This window comes from Hemiscyllium ocellatum, unplaced genomic scaffold (genome assembly GCF_020745735.1).
Source record: "Hemiscyllium ocellatum isolate sHemOce1 unplaced genomic scaffold, sHemOce1.pat.X.cur. scaffold_2170_pat_ctg1, whole genome shotgun sequence".
NCBI classification, from domain to species: domain Eukaryota; kingdom Metazoa; phylum Chordata; class Chondrichthyes; order Orectolobiformes; family Hemiscylliidae; genus Hemiscyllium; species Hemiscyllium ocellatum.
The window spans coordinates 43,998-57,893 of record NW_026867995.1 but is presented as its reverse complement, the minus strand read 5'-3'; the positions used below and the strand labels follow the sequence as shown (position 1 = coordinate 57,893).

General features: G+C 49.9%; 4 non-coding genes across 4 annotated transcripts; all 4 read left to right on the top strand.

The window, feature by feature from the left end:
- The first annotated feature begins 1,000 nt into the window (after positions 1–1,000).
- Positions 1,001–1,072, top strand: trnam-cau (transfer RNA methionine (anticodon CAU)). The gene has a single exon. It is a non-coding gene; the product is annotated as a tRNA-Met (tRNA).
- A 3,215-nt stretch (positions 1,073–4,287) lies between these two features.
- trnam-cau (transfer RNA methionine (anticodon CAU)) lies at positions 4,288–4,359 on the top strand. Its single transcript has one exon. It is a non-coding gene; the product is annotated as a tRNA-Met (tRNA).
- A 3,213-nt stretch (positions 4,360–7,572) lies between these two features.
- Positions 7,573–7,644, top strand: trnam-cau (transfer RNA methionine (anticodon CAU)). Its single transcript has one exon. It is a non-coding gene; the product is annotated as a tRNA-Met (tRNA).
- A 3,208-nt stretch (positions 7,645–10,852) lies between these two features.
- On the top strand, positions 10,853–10,924 carry trnam-cau (transfer RNA methionine (anticodon CAU)). Its single transcript has one exon. It is a non-coding gene; the product is annotated as a tRNA-Met (tRNA).
- The last annotated feature ends 2,972 nt before the right edge of the window (positions 10,925–13,896 follow it).

Here is a 13,896-nt window from a genome sequence, read left to right as displayed (position 1 = left end):
AGCAGCTGTTCGAGAAACTCTTTGCCGCTAGCAATTCTTAGAGCAATCTCAAATGTATTTCATAGTGAGCACGTCTCAGGTCACTCAAGCGGTGTGGGGCATCTATCGCGGGCCGGCTCTCTGGCTCGTTGGTCTAGGCGTATGATTCTCGCTTTGGGTGCGTACTGTGATGAGTTGCGAGAGGTCCCGGGTTCAAATCCCGGACGAGCCCGAGGTTTTTCTAAAACTTGACTTGTGCAAAACTGCCTGATTAATTTTCTCAAAAAGCACCTTGGTGAAACGAGGTTGGGCTGTCTGGAGTACGGACAAGGCAGAAAACAGGGAAGTGAAATGGTTGGATGTCGTGTCGAACAGGTTGACGTGAGCTGTGCGGTGTTTGGGAATGTCAGCAATGAAGGTAGATTGGAAAATTGGGACAGCTCTCCTCGGAGAACCGAAGTTTTCCAAGTCATGAGGGACCTAGAAACAGGAAATAATGTTGTGAAAATGTTCCCACACCTGAAAGGTCCACAACGATTCGGCAGAATTTTAAGGTCACCAGGAAAACAAGTAAAAATGACAGGAGGAAGAACGTTTTCGTACAGGGAGTGGTTAGTGTCAGTAAGTCCCTGTCGGACATTGACAAAGAGGAAGATTCAATGAACACAAAAGGGAATTCGGTGGTCACGTTCAGATGTGCAGATTTACGCTGAGAATGCGAGAGAATGAAACGAATAGACACACGTTGACTGAAGTATAGAACCAGCAGAGCGAAGGTGGGCCGCATGGCCTCCGTCTGCGCTGCGACACATGTGATTTCACACATTCAGTGTGAAATCACAGTTCGACCAACAGAATGTGGGAATTTAGTAAAAACGTTTCTATTTACACAGCCTCCGTACGTCTGCGAAACAGCATATCACACGACAGCAGCGGAGGTCTTTGACATCAGTCTCGAACGTGCGAGCCGCGTGCCAGATGAAAAGCTGAATCGCTCTGTGGACAGGGCTCAGAGCGTGGCAGCAGAGTGGCGCAGCGGGAGCGTGCTGGGCCCATAACCCAGAGGTCGATGGATCGAAACCATCCTCTGCTATTATTCAATGTCACCTCGAGCTGATTTCCTTTGGATCGGTGCTCTCTTCTGCCAGCTGCATACCCGAATGGCGTGAAGCATATCGATGCACTCGCCAAATCCACTCCACGCAAGGTGCGTGGTTTTAGAGGTCTCAGTGGCATTCTGTTGTTCGGCGGTTTTTATTCTGAACTGGATCGCAAAACCAGTTCTCTGCGATGCCAATCAGCTGGTCAAGTTGAAACAAATGTCTTGCGGTTTCGTCCATTCCCTGCAGTAATTCGCTACCCTGGTTCAGACGTGAATGACAAGCATGTCAAAAACCTCATCACGACTCAGACACAGTTCCCCCACGATTAGGACGGATCCCACCGATTGTGAATAACCTCAGAGAGAGAGAGAGACAGGCAAACGGCGTGGATTCGATGGGTTGAACGGCTTGTGTCTACGCGAGAATGGTGCTACGTGTTTATGGCGTCCCACTGCCTGTCTCTGGGACAGAGAGGCTGAGGGAGCAAAACTGGTTCATTTTTAACCGTCCCTTCCGTGTTGGACTGCCTGCAGTCCCTCAGCTCAGGGCCGTGGGGAGGACTCTCAGTGAGTGAAGGTTTCACTCGGATTCTCTTCATCTGGGACACTTGGGGCTCAGATGTTAACTGCTGCGCGGTAGCAACAAAGAAAGCGATGCCCACTTTGCTATAGACTTTCCGTAAGATTGCTGCGTGAAGACGATTTCTGAACACCAAGAAGGCTGCACAACAATGTGAATTTACCTGGGCGAAGAGTCCTCGGTGTCCATTTCTTTCTGTCCTTCCAGCACAGCATCTTTCCATCTCTCAGATAACAGACCTTTGGAGAAAGTTCACAATCAAAGTTGTTCATGTTCCCCGCATTAATGCAACTGACACCTCTCACCCCAAGGGTTTCAGAGAGTGAGAGAGAGAGAGAGAGAGACTCTACCCGCCCCCACCCTACACCCCGCCCCACCCCACCCCAGAACAACGTGCAAGTAGAAATAAATTGGTTTAATTATCGAGCAGTGGAGATAGTCCAGTTCCTGGGGATGAGACAAACATCATCGCCCCGGGGACAGAATGACAAGCAGAAGTTCTGGAAACGCTTTGCTGCTTGCAATTCTTGGAGCAATGTGGAATGTACTTCACACTGAGCAACTTTCAGCTGGCTCAGAGTCTCCAATGTACATTGCTGTGTTTGCCGCCAGCTCAGAGAGAGAGAACAATAGGAAGGACGTAGGAGTGAATAACGATCCGCGTGAGAGGGCGAATAGCTGCTCATGGAGACTGTTAGTGGCTAACAATACGTAGTCTGTCATAGCCGACGAGGTGATAACAAGGAGTCGTTGTGTGGTAGGGGTCAAGGACATGGGGGAGTTCAGGCCCTAAAGTTATGGAACTCGATATTGAAGACCGGAGGGCTGTAAGGTCTCCAAGTGGAAAATGAGTTGTTGTTCTTTCATCTGGAGCTAGAACACTGCTGCAAGCCTGAGACAGAGATGTTGGTCAGGGAACAGGGTGATGTGTTAAAGTGGCAGACAACCGCCAGGTCAGGGCCTTTTTCCTGCGGGCAGAACCGGGATGTTCTGCGAAGCAGTCACCCAGTTTATGCTTCATGCTACATTGGGGAAACGACACTGTGAGCAGCGAATGCAGTGGACTAGGTTGTGGCAAAAGTGCTGCTTCACCTGGCAGGTATGTTTGAGCCCTTGGATATTCAGGAGGGAGCCGGTAAATGGGCAGGTGTTGCACATTCGGCAGTTTCAGGCGAAAGCGACTTGGCACTATGGGAGGTGGGTGTGGGGGGTGTTGCGAGTGAAGGAAGAGTGGACCCGAAGTGTAACCCCCGGCACAACGGGTGCGTGTTGGGACCATAACCCACTCTCTCCTATTCACTCAATGTCGTCTTTAGCAGCTTTCCCTTATAACTGCGCTCTGTTCTGCACCTCGCCTTCTCATCTGCTTCCGAAAAAAGGCTTGGACATAAATATTTCACAGTGATATACTGGCCCAATGTGCACAGTCGAGTTGATACACTCGTGGAGATCTGCGTGGTCTTCTCCTGTTCTCTGTATCCCATGGTGAGGAGGGTAATGCTTGTCACTGGCCGCTCGGGTGTCATAGAAAAATTTCAAAACAAAATGTTTGAATTGTCTGCCAGTGGAGAGAGCCCGGTTCCTGGGGACGTGACAAACAGCAGCAGGGAGACTGAATGAGAAGCAGCTGTTCGAGAAACTCTTTGCCGCTAGCAATTCTTAGAGCAATCTCAAATGTATTTCATAGTGAGCACGTCTCAGGTCACTCAAGCGGTGTGGGGCATCTATCGCGGGCCGGCTCTCTGGCTCGTTGGTCTAGGCGTATGATTCTCGCTTTGGGTGCCGTACTGTGATGAGTTGCGAGAGGTCCCGGGTTCAAATCCCGGACGAGCCCGAGGTTTTTCTAAAACTTGACTTGTGCAAAACTGCCTGATTAATTTTCTCAAAAAGCACCTTGGTGAAACGAGGTTGGCCTGTCTGGAGTACGGACAAGGCAGAAAACAGGGAAGTGAAATGGTTGGATGTCGTGTCGAACAGGTTGACGTGAGCTGTGCGGTGTTTGGGGAATGTCAGCAATGAAGGTAGATTGGAAAATTGGGACAGCTCTCCTCGGAGAACCGAAGTTTTCCAAGTCATGAGGGACCTAGAAACAGGAAATAATGTTGTGAAAATGTTCCCACACCTGAAAGGTCCACAACGATTCGGCAGAATTTTAAGGTCACCAGGAAAACAAGTAAAAATGACAGGAGGAAGAACGTTTTCGTACAGGGAGTGGTTAGTGTCAGTAAGTCCCTGTCGGACATTGACAAAGAGGAAGATTCAATGAACACAAAAGGGAATTCGGTGGTCACGTTCAGATGTGCAGATTTACGCTGAGAATGCGAGAGAATGAAACGAATAGACACACGTTGACTGAAGTATAGAACCAGCAGAGCGAAGGTGGGCCGCATGGCCTCCGTCTGCGCTGCGACACATGTGTGATTTCACACATTCAGTGTGAAATCACAGTTCGACCAACAGAATGTGGGAATTTAGTAAAAACGTTTCTATTTACACAGCCTCCGTACGTCTGCGAAACAGCATATCACACGACAGCAGCGGAGGTCTTTGACATCAGTCTCGAACGTGCGAGCCGCGTGCCAGATGAAAAGCTGAATCGCTCTGTGGACAGGGCTCAGAGCGTGGCAGCAGAGTGGCGCAGCGGGAGCGTGCTGGGCCCATAACCCAGAGGTCGATGGATCGAAACCATCCTCTGCTATTATTCAATGTCACCTCGAGCTGATTTCCTTTGGATCGGTGCTCTCTTCTGCCAGCTGCATACCCGAATGGCGTGAAGCATATCGATGCACTCGCCAAATCCACTCCATGCAAGGTGCGTGGTTTTAGAGGTCTCAGTGGCATTCTGTTGTTCGGCGGTTTTTATTCTGAACTGGATCGCAAAACCAGTTCTCTGCGATGCCAATCAGCTGGTCAAGTTGAAACAAATGTCTTGCGGTTTCGTCCATTCCCTGCAGTAATTCGCTACCCTGGTTCAGACGTGAATGACAAGCATGTCAAAAACCTCATCACGACTCAGACACAGTTCCCCCACGATTAGGACGGATCCCACCGATTGTGAATAACCTCAGAGAGAGAGAGAGACAGGCAATCGGCGTGGATTCGATGGGTTGAACGGCTTGTGTCTACGCGAGAATGGTGCTACGTGTTTATGCCATCCCACTGCCTGTCTCTGGGACAGGAGGCTGAGGGAGCAAAACTGGTTCATTTTTAACCGTCCCTTCCGTGTTGGACTGCCTGCAGTCCCTCAGCTCAGGGCCGTGGGGAGGACTCTCAGTGAGTGAAGGTTTCACTCGGATTCTCTTCATCTGGGACACTTGGGGCTCAGATGTTAACTGCTGCGCGGTAGCAACAAAGAAAGCGATGCCCACTTTGCTATAGACTTTCCGTAAGATTGCTGCGTGAAGACGATTTCTGAACACCAAGAAGGCTGCACAACAATGTGAATTTACCTGGGCGAAGAGTCCTCGGTGTCCATTTCTTTCTGTCCTTCCAGCACAGCATCTTTCCATCTCTCAGATAACAGACCTTTGGAGAAAGTTCACAATCAAAGTTGTTCATGTTCCCCGCATTAATGCAACTGACACCTCTCACCCCACCGGTTTCAGAGAGTGAGAGAGAGAGAGAGAGAGAGACTCTACCCGCCCCCACCCTACCCCGCCCCCCACCCCACCCCAGAACAACGTGCAAGTAGAAATAAATTGGTTTAATTATCGAGCAGTGGAGATAGTCCAGTTCCTGGGGATGAGACAAACATCATCGCCCGGGGACAGAATGACAAGCAGAAGTTCTGGAAACGCTTTGCTGCTTGCAATTCTTGGAGCAATGTGGAATGTACTTCACACTGAGCAACTTTCAGCTGGCTCAGAGTCTCCAATGTACATTGCTGTGTTTGCCGCCAGCTCAGAGAGAGAGAACAATAGGAAGGACGTAGGAGTGAATAACGATCCGCGTGAGAGGGCGAATAGCTGCTCATGGAGACTGTTAGTGGCTAACAATACGTAGTCTGTCATAGCCGACGAGGTGATAACAAGGAGTCGTTTGTGTGGTAGGGGTCAAGGACATGGGGGAGTTCAGGCCCTAAAGTTATGGAACTCGATATTGAAGACCGGAGGGCTGTAAGGTCTCCAAGTGGAAAATGAGTTGTTGTTCTTTCATCTGGAGCTAGAACACTGCTGCAAGCCTGAGACAGAGATGTTGGTCAGGGAACAGGGTGATGTGTTAAAGTGGCAGACAACCGCCAGGTCAGGGCCTTTTTCCTGCGGGCAGAACCGGGATGTTCTGCGAAGCAGTCACCCAGTTTATGCTTCATGCTACATTGGGGAAACGACACTGTGAGCAGCGAATGCAGTGGACTAGGTTGTGGCAAAAGTGCTGCTTTACCTGGCAGGTATGTTTGAGCCCTTGGATATTCAGGAGGGAGCCGGTAAATGGGCAGGTGTTGCACATTCGGCAGTTTCAGGCGAAAGCGACTTGGCACTATGGGAGGTGGGTGTGGGGTGTTGCGAGTGAAGGAAGAGTGGACCCGAAGTGTAACCCCGGCACAACGGGTGCGTGTTGGGACCATAACCCACTCTCTCCTATTCACTCAATGTCGTCTTTAGCAGCTTTCCCTTATAACTGCGCTCTGTTCTGCACCTCGCCTTCTCATCTGCTTCCGAAAAAAGGCTTGGACATAAATATTTCACAGTGATATACTGGCCCAATGTGCACAGTCGAGTTGATACACTCGTGGAGATCTGCGTGGTCTTCTCCTGTTCTCTGTATCCCATGGTGAGGAGGGTAATGCTTGTCACTGGCCGCTCGGGTGTCATAGAAAAATTTCAAAACAAAATGTTTGAATTGTCTGCCAGTGGAGAGAGCCCGGTTCCTGGGGACGTGACAAACAGCAGCAGGGAGACTGAATGAGAAGCAGCTGTTCGAGAAACTCTTTGCCGCTAGCAATTCTTAGAGCAATCTCAAATGTATTTCATAGTGAGCACGTCTCAGGTCACTCAAGCGGTGTGGGGCATCTATCGCGGGCCGGCTCTCTGGCTCGTTGGTCTAGGCGTATGATTCTCGCTTTGGGTGCCGTACTGTGATGAGTTGCGAGAGGTCCCGGGTTCAAATCCCGGACGAGCCCGAGGTTTTTCTAAAACTTGACTTGTGCAAAACTGCCTGATTAATTTTCTCAAAAAGCACCTTGGTGAAACGAGGTTGGGCTGTCTGGAGTACGGACAAGGCAGAAAACAGGGAAGTGAAATGGTTGGATGTCGTGTCGAACAGGTTGACGTGAGCTGTGCGGTGTTTGGGGAATGTCAGCAATGAAGGTAGATTGGAAAATTGGGACAGCTCTCCTCGGAGAACCGAAGTTTTCCAAGTCATGAGGGACCTAGAAACAGGAAATAATGTTGTGAAAATGTTCCCACACCTGAAAGGTCCACAACGATTCGGCAGAATTTTAAGGTCACCAGGAAAACAAGTAAAAATGACAGGAGGAAGAACGTTTTCGTACAGGGAGTGGTTAGTGTCAGTAAGTCCCTGTCGGACATTGACAAAGAGGAAGATTCAATGAACACAAAAGGGAATTCGGTGGTCACGTTCAGATGTGCAGATTTACGCTGAGAATGCGAGAGAATGAAACGAATAGACACACGTTGACTGAAGTATAGAACCAGCAGAGCGAAGGTGGGCCGCATGGCCTCCGTCTGCGCTGCGACACATGTGTGATTTCACACATTCAGTGTGAAATCACAGTTCGACCAACAGAATGTGGGAATTTAGTAAAAACGTTTCTATTTACACAGCCTCCGTACGTCTGCGAAACAGCATATCACACGACAGCAGCGGAGGTCTTTGACATCAGTCTCGAACGTGCGAGCCGCGTGCCAGATGAAAAGCTGAATCGCTCTGTGGACAGGGCTCAGAGCGTGGCAGCAGAGTGGCGCAGCGGGAGCGTGCTGGGCCCATAACCCAGAGGTCGATGGATCGAAACCATCCTCTGCTATTATTCAATGTCACCTCGAGCTGATTTCCTTTGGATCGGTGCTCTCTTCTGCCAGCTGCATACCCGAATGGCGTGAAGCATATCGATGCACTCGCCAAATCCACTCCACGCAAGGTGCGTGGTTTTAGAGGTCTCAGTGGCATTCTGTTGTTCGGCGGTTTTTATTCTGAACTGGATCGCAAAACCAGTTCTCTGCGATGCCAATCAGTTGGTCAAGTTGAAACAAATGTCTTGCGGTTTCGTCCATTCCCTGCAGTAATTCGCTACCCTGGTTCAGACGTGAATGACAAGCATGTCAAAAACCTCATCACGACTCAGACACAGTTCCCCACGATTAGGACGGATCCCACCGATTGTGAATAACCTCAGAGAGAGAGAGACAGGCAATCGGCGTGGATTCGATGGGTTGAACGGCTTGTGTCTACGCGAGAATGGTGCTACGTGTTTATGGCGTCCCACTGCCTGTCTCTGGGACAGAGAGGCTGAGGGAGCAAAACTGGTTCATTTTTAACCGTCCCTTCCGTGTTGGACTGCCTGCAGTCCCTCAGCTCAGGGCCGTGGGGAGGACTCTCAGTGAGTGAAGGTTTCACTCGGATTCTCTTCATCTGGGACACTTGGGGCTCAGATGTTAACTGCTGCGCGGTAGCAACAAAGAAAGCGATGCCCACTTTGCTATAGACTTTCCGTAAGATTGCTGCGTGAAGACGATTTCTGAACACCAAGAAGGCTGCACAACAATGTGAATTTACCTGGGCGAAGAGTCCTCGGTGTCCATTTCTTTCTGTCCTTCCAGCACAGCATCTTTCCATCTCTCAGATAACAGACCTTTGGAGAAAGTTCACAATCAAAGTTGTTCATGTTCCCCGCATTAATGCAACTGACACCTCTCACCCCAAGGGTTTCAGAGAGTGAGAGAGAGAGAGAGAGAGACTCTACCCGCCCCCACCCTACACCCCGCCCCACCCCACCCCAGAACAACGTGCAAGTAGAAATAAATTGGTTTAATTATCGAGCAGTGGAGATAGTCCAGTTCCTGGGGATGAGACAAACATCATCGCCCCGGGGACAGAATGACAAGCAGAAGTTCTGGAAACGCTTTGCTGCTTGCAATTCTTGGAGCAATGTGGAATGTACTTCACACTGAGCAACTTTCAGCTGGCTCAGAGTCTCCAATGTACATTGCTGTGTTTGCCGCCAGCTCAGAGAGAGAGAACAATAGGAAGGACGTAGGAGTGAATAACGATCCGCGTGAGAGGGCGAATAGCTGCTCATGGAGACTGTTAGTGGCTAACAATACGTAGTCTGTCATAGCCGACGAGGTGATAACAAGGAGTCGTTTGTGTGGTAGGGGTCAAGGACATGGGGGAGTTCAGGCCCTAAAGTTATGGAACTCGATATTGAAGACCGGAGGGCTGTAAGGTCTCCAAGTGGAAAATGAGTTGTTGTTCTTTCATCTGGAGCTAGAACACTGCTGCAAGCCTGAGACAGAGATGTTGGTCAGGGAACAGGGTGATGTGTTAAAGTGGCAGACAACCGCCAGGTCAGGGCCTTTTTCCTGCGGGCAGAACCGGGATGTTCTGCGAAGCAGTCACCCAGTTTATGCTTCATGCTACATTGGGGAAACGACACTGTGAGCAGCGAATGCAGTGGACTAGGTTGTGGCAAAAGTGCTGCTTCACCTGGCAGGTATGTTTGAGCCCTTGGATATTCAGGAGGGAGCCGGTAAATGGGCAGGTGTTGCACATTCGGCAGTTTCAGGCGAAAGCGACTTGGCACTATGGGAGGTGGGTGTGGGGTGTTGCGAGTGAAGGAAGAGTGGACCCGAAGTGTAACCCCTGGCACAACGGGTGCGTGTTGGGACCATAACCCACTCTCTCCTATTCACTCAATGTCGTCTTTAGCAGCTTTCCCTTATAACTGCGCTCTGTTCTGCACCTCGCCTTCTCATCTGCTTCCGAAAAAAGGCTTGGACATAAATATTTCACAGTGATATACTGGCCCAATGTGCACAGTCGAGTTGATACACTCGTGGAGATCTGCGTGGTCTTCTCCTGTTCTCTGTATCCCATGGTGAGGAGGGTAATGCTTGTCACTGGCCGCTCGGGTGTCATAGAAAAATTTCAAAACAAAATGTTTGAATTGTCTGCCAGTGGAGAGAGCCCGGTTCCTGGGGACGTGACAAACAGCAGCAGGGAGACTGAATGAGAAGCAGCTGTTCGAGAAACTCTTTGCCGCTAGCAATTCTTAGAGCAATCTCAAATGTATTTCATAGTGAGCACGTCTCAGGTCACTCAAGCGGTGTGGGGCATCTATCGCGGCCGGCTCTCTGGCTCGTTGGTCTAGGCGTATGATTCTCGCTTGGGTGTGCCGTACTGTGATGAGTTGCGAGAGGTCCGGGTTCAAATCCCGGACGAGCCCGAGGTTTTTCTAAAACTTGACTTGTGCAAAACTGCCTGATTAATTTTCTCAAAAAGCACCTTGGTGAAACGAGGTTGGGCTGTCTGGAGTACGGACAAGGCAGAAAACAGGGAAGTGAAATGGTTGGATGTCGTGTCGAACAGGTTGACGTGAGCTGTGCGGTGTTTGGGGAATGTCAGCAATGAAGGTAGATTGGAAAATTGGGACAGCTCTCCTCGGAGAACCGAAGTTTTCCAAGTCATGAGGGACCTAGAAACAGGAAATAATGTTGTGAAAATGTTCCCACACCTGAAAGGTCCACAACGATTCGGCAGAATTTTAAGGTCACCAGGAAAACAAGTAAAAATGACAGGAGGAAGAACGTTTTCGTACAGGGAGTGGTTAGTGTCAGTAAGTCCCTGTCGGACATTGACAAAGAGGAAGATTCAATGAACACAAAAGGGAATTCGGTGGTCACGTTCAGATGTGCAGATTTACGCTGAGAATGCGAGAGAATGAAACGAATAGACACACGTTGACTGAAGTATAGAACCAGCAGAGCGAAGGTGGGCCGCATGGCCTCCGTCTGCGCTGCGACACATGTGATTTCACACTGAATGTGTGAAATCACAGTTCGACCAACAGAATGTGGGAATTTAGTAAAAACGTTTCTATTTACACAGCCTCCGTACGTCTGCGAAACAGCATATCACACGACAGCAGCGGAGGTCTTTGACATCAGTCTCGAACGTGCGAGCCGCGTGCCAGATGAAAAGCTGAATCGCTCTGTGGACAGGGCTCAGAGCGTGGCAGCAGAGTGGCGCAGCGGGAGCGTGCTGGGCCCATAACCCAGAGGTCGATGGATCGAAACCATCCTCTGCTATTATTCAATGTCACCTCGAGCTGATTTCCTTTGGATCGGTGCTCTCTTCTGCCAGCTGCATACCCGAATGGCGTGAAGCATATCGATGCACTCGCCAAATCCACTCCATGCAAGGTGCGTGGTTTTAGAGGTCTCAGTGGCATTCTGTTGTTCGGCGGTTTTTATTCTGAACTGGATCGCAAAACCAGTTCTCTGCGATGCCAATCAGCTGGTCAAGTTGAAACAAATGTCTTGCGGTTTCGTCCATTCCCTGCAGTAATTCGCTACCCTGGTTCAGACGTGAATGACAAGCATGTCAAAAACCTCATCACGACTCAGACACAGTTCCCCCACGATTAGGACGGATCCCACCGATTGTGAATAACCTCAGAGAGAGAGAGACAGGCAATCGGCGTGGATTCGATGGGTTGAACGGCTTGTGTCTACGCGAGAATGGTGCTACGTGTTTATGGCGTCCCACTGCCTGTCTCTGGGACAGAGAGGCTGAGGGAGCAAAACTGGTTCATTTTTACCCGTCCCTTCCGTGTTGGACTGCCTGCAGTCCCTCAGCTCAGGGCCGTGGGGAGGACTCTCAGTGAGTGAAGGTTTCACTCGGATTCTCTTCATCTGGGACACTTGGGGCTCAGATGTTAACTGCTGCGCGGTAGCAACAAAGAAAGCGATGCCCACTTTGCTATAGACTTTCCGTAAGATTGCTGCGTGAAGACGATTTCTGAACACCAAGAAGGCTGCACAACAATGTGAATTTACCTGGGCGAAGAGTCCTCGGTGTCCATTTCTTTCTGTCCTTCCAGCACAGCATCTTTCCATCTCTCAGATAACAGACCTTTGGAGAAAGTTCACAATCAAAGTTGTTCATGTTCCCCGCATTAATGCAACTGACACCTCTCACCCCAAGGTTTCAGAGAGTGAGAGAGAGAGAGAGAGAGAGACTCTACCCGCCCCCACCCTACACCCCGCCCCACCCCACCCCAGAACAACGTGCAAGTAGAAATAAATTGGTTTAATTATCGAGCAGTGGAGATAGTCCAGTTCCTGGGGATGAGACAAACATCATCGCCCCGGGGACAGAATGACAAGCAGAAGTTCTGGAAACGCTTTGCTGCTTGCAATTCTTGGAGCAATGTGGAATGTACTTCACACTGAGCAACTTTCAGCTGGCTCAGAGTCTCCAATGTACATTGCTGTGTTTGCCGCCAGCTCAGAGAGAGAGAACAATAGGAAGGACGTAGGAGTGAATAACGATCCGCGTGAGAGGGCGAATAGCTGCTCATGGAGACTGTTAGTGGCTAACAATACGTAGTCTGTCATAGCCGACGAGGTGATAACAAGGAGTCGTTTGTGTGGTAGGGGTCAAGGACATGGGGGAGTTCAGGCCCTAAAGTTATGGAACTCGATATTGAAGACCGGAGGGCTGTAAGGTCTCCAAGTGGAAAATGAGTTGTTGTTCTTTCATCTGGAGCTAGAACACTGCTGCAAGCCTGAGACAGAGATGTTGGTCAGGGAACAGGGGTGATGTGTTAAAGTGGCAGACAACCGCCAGGTCAGGGCCTTTTTCCTGCGGGCAGAACCGGGATGTTCTGCGAAGCAGTCACCCAGTTTATGCTTCATGCTACATTGGGGAAACGACACTGTGAGCAGCGAATGCAGTGGACTAGGTTGTGGCAAAAGTGCTGCTTCACCTGGCAGGTATGTTTGAGCCCTTGGATATTCAGGAGGGAGCCGGTAAATGGGCAGGTGTTGCACATTCGGCAGTTTCAGGCGAAAGCGACTTGGCACTATGGGAGGTGGGTGTGGGGTGTTGCGAGTGAAGGAAGAGTGGACCCGAAGTGTAACCCCGGCACAACGGGTGCGTGTTGGGACCATAACCCACTCTCTCCTATTCACTCAATGTCGTCTTTAGCAGCTTTCCCTTATAACTGCGCTCTGTTCTGCACCTCGCCTTCTCATCTGCTTCCGAAAAAAGGCTTGGACATAAATATTTCACAGTGATATACTGGCCCAATGTGCACAGTCGAGTTGATACACTCGTGGAGATCTGCGTGGTCTTCTCCTGTTCTCTGTATCCCATGGTGAGGAGGGTAATGCTTGTCACTGGCCGCTCGGGTGTCATAGAAAAATTTCAAAACAAAATGTTTGAATTGTCTGCCAGTGGAGAGAGCCCGGTTCCTGGGGACGTGACAAACAGCAGCAGGGAGACTGAATGAGAAGCAGCTGTTCGAGAAACTCTTTGCCGCTAGCAATTCTTAGAGCAATCTCAAATGTATTTCATAGTGAGCACGTCTCAGGTCACTCAAGCGGTGTGGGGCATCTATCGCGGCCGGCTCTCTGGCTCGTTGGTCTAGGCGTATGATTCTCGCTTTGGGTGCCTTACTGTGATGAGTTGCGAGAGGTCCCGGGTTCAAATCCCGGACGAGCCCGAGGTTTTTCTAAAACTTGACTTGTGCAAAACTGCCTGATTAATTTTCTCAAAAAGCACCTTGGTGAAACGAGGTTGGGCTGTCTGGAGTACGGACAAGGCAGAAAACAGGGAAGTGAAATGGTTGGATGTCGTGTCGAACAGGTTGACGTGAGCTGTGCGGTGTTTGGGGAATGTCAGCAATGAAGGTAGATTGGAAAATTGGGACAGCTCTCCTCGGAGAACCGAAGTTTTCCAAGTCATGAGGGACCTAGAAACAGGAAATAATGTTGTGAAAATGTTCCCACACCTGAAAGGTCCACAACGATTCGGCAGAATTTTAAGGTCACCAGGAAAACAAGTAAAAATGACAGGAGGAAGAACGTTTTCGTACAGGGAGTGGTTAGTGTCAGTAAGTCCCTGTCGGACATTGACAAAGAGGAAGATTCAATGAACACAAAAGGGAATTCGGTGGTCACGTTCAGATGTGCAGATTTACGCTGAGAATGCGAGAGAATGAAACGAATAGACACACGTTGACTGAAGTATAGAACCAGCAGAGCGAAGGTGGGCC